Below are 2,851 nucleotides of genomic sequence, written 5' to 3'. Positions count from 1 at the left end.
CTGACTCACAGTGACTCTATGCACAACAGAATAAAGCATTGCATGGTCTTGAACCATCCTAACAATCATTGTTACATTTGAGTCCATTATTGCTACCACTGTGCCAATCCATTTAATTGGGGAACTTCCTCCACTTAACCGAATATGGTGTTTTTCTCCAGAGACTGGTCCCTCCTGATACAATGTCTGAAGTATGAGAGATGAAGTCTAGCCATTCTGGCTTGTAAGGAGCATTCTGTTTGTACTTCTTCCAAGAATGATTTGTATGTTCTTCTGGCAGTCCGTGGGACTGTTGATAGTCTTCTTCAACACCGTAACTCAAATGTTTCAATTCTTCTATAGTCTTCCTTATTCATTGTCCAACTTTCACATGCATATGAGGTTATTGAAAATACCATGACTTGGGTCTGGCACACCTTAGTCCTCAAAATGACACCTTTGCTCTGGAATATTTTAAAGAGGTCTTGTGCAGCAGATTTGCCTAATGCAATAATACATCATTTTATTCCTTGACTACTGCTTCCATGAGTGTTGATAGTGGATCCCAGCAAAATGAAATATTTGACAATTTCAATCTTTTCTCTATTTATCATGAGGTTATTTATTGGTCCAATGGTGAGGATTTTGGTTTCTTTACATTGCAATTGTTGCTGTTGTCACAGACCAGTGTTTATTGTATGGGACTACCAGGCTGCACAGTTGACAAAACCTCTTCCTGAATCTTACCCTCAGTGAGACAATGAATATTTTAGGATGTTTTGGGAAACAGTTTCACCATATGCATGTGATTGCTCTGAACTGATACTGTGGCATGAAGCAGGTTTTGTCTCATTGGAAAATGTCCTTGATGTCCTTGATGATATCTCAATTTCAACATGTATGCTCAGAAAAATGGAAATTCTTTCAGATTTTTTAAAAAATGACATATATTTATATAACTGGCCTAAGGCAATGGGACTCAGGTTAATAAGCCATAGTTCTACCTCTTTCCTTTTAGTGACTAGCACATATATAGGGTAGTATAGATAATGAATTTGGTGAAAGGCACAGAATGTAATCTGCATTCTCCTGATTGGTGTTGTTTGTCTGTATTGGCTGCTATTGTGGACTGAAGTTAATAGAAATTATTTTGCAGGGAGGGCTTTTCTTCTGGTTCATCTGATGTAAATACTGTCGACATATAACTCTTTTTAATTATTAGTCATCTGTTAGTACTAAACCTCATTCTCAGAGAAGGTTCAGAGGCATCTCCATCAGGCATGGCTATTCGGTGTGCAGATGGTAAGAGGGTCTGTGTCTGTCCCGTCATTTGGCAGACAAAGGGAAAAGATAGGTCTCAGAGCTCCTTCAAAAGAGGCTGGAGGGAGACTATAGACGAGGGACTCATCTGTCCCATTGTAGAATGCTACATGTCCAGATTCATAGTCTAAGAAAACATCAACCTCATGTACACACTTTCTGACATGTTGACATGTTTTAAAGGTGATGAGACCCTAAGACTATTAGAGAAAATCATCTCTAATCTTTAAACTGATAAGTGAGAAGAGGTCCCCTGGGGGCTTTGGGGAGTTCCCCTTTCTGCTCATTGAGTCCTTGCAGATGCTCACTTCCCACTCTGTCTTGCTTCCTACTTCCACCTCACAACAGTGTCTCTTACCGGTGAAGATTGGAGCACCCATCACAGTTGCAGATTAGTCAAATCTTTCTGGGTTGTCAGGTAACTGCTCTCTGATTCCTCCATGTGTAATACTTTTCAGATCACCAGAAAGGACCAGAAAGGCATTGGCTGTGTGTGGATTCAGAGTGATGACCATGCTGAATATTCTTAGCATCTCCCTCATTCCTGTGACTCAGCACAAACTCTGTTCAGTGGTAGTGGCCTCTGGGCACTGATGCAAGAATGACTCACTTCTCAAATAACTTGATACTTGAATTTTGACACGTGGGCTCTATCTGGCCAATCATTTTTCTAGGCTTCTGATTTGTTGGGTCTAGTGGAGCTCATTGTTCATCGGTTTCTTCAAGTTCTTGCTTTCCTCCTTTTCTAGTAACTGCAGTTGCAGCTGTTCCTCTTCCTTCAGGAATTCATGCTTTTATATATATATATTCTGATACAACAATCTATTTACAGTCTTACACAATATCACTCTCTCCTTCTCATGTGTTAAAATAGCCTGAGCGTTTTTTGTTTTTTTTTGTTTTGTTTTGTTTTTTCCTTTTATGCAACATTTTAAGGATTTCCTGAAGTTTCTCCTTCTTTACTTGTTATCAAATGATGACATTGATCTTCCATCCCTTTGTTTGTGACAGGAGATGGCTTAAATAAATAACTTCATTATGACTTCTGCTTCAGTCTCCGGTGTTGCTTCTTCTCTGGTCAGTGTCTGCTCATGCTCTTCCCTCTTGATGATCCTAAATTTCGCTATGCATTGGAATTGACTCAACAGCACTTAACAACAGCAATGAGCCTTCAGGAGTGCAGTGGCTCTGTAGAATAAACACTAGACTGCTAACTATAAGGTTGGCGATTGGAGCCCACTAATTGCTCTGTGAGAGAAAAATTAGATTTTCTGTTCCCACAAAGATTTACAGTGTTGGGAACCCTATATAGGGTCACTATGAATTAGAAATAACTTGACAACACTTAACAAACAAAACAATGAATGTACTTCCAATCCTGATACCACATTCTTCTTCCTAAAGTTCATTTTCTAGGATTAGTTCAGCTTTCAGACTGAGTAAGTATGGTGAAAGGATACAACCCTGACACACACTTTTCCTATTTTAAATCATTCAGTATGTATTGTTCAGTTCTTATGACTGCCTCTTGGTTTATGTACTGATTCCACAT

At 39.2% G+C, this 2,851-nt stretch overlaps 1 pseudogene; it reads right to left on the bottom strand.

Moving 5' to 3' along the window:
• Positions 1 to 1,253: 1,253 nt before the first annotated feature.
• Positions 1,254 to 2,090, bottom strand: LOC102824041 (annotated as a pseudogene).
• Positions 2,091 to 2,851: the final 761 nt, after the last annotated feature.

This window comes from Chrysochloris asiatica, unplaced genomic scaffold (genome assembly GCF_000296735.1).
Source record: "Chrysochloris asiatica unplaced genomic scaffold, ChrAsi1.0 scaffold00027, whole genome shotgun sequence".
Classification (NCBI taxonomy): domain Eukaryota; kingdom Metazoa; phylum Chordata; class Mammalia; order Afrosoricida; family Chrysochloridae; genus Chrysochloris; species Chrysochloris asiatica.
Note: the sequence above shows the minus strand (reverse complement) of the source record. Positions and strands in the feature narration are given on the sequence as shown.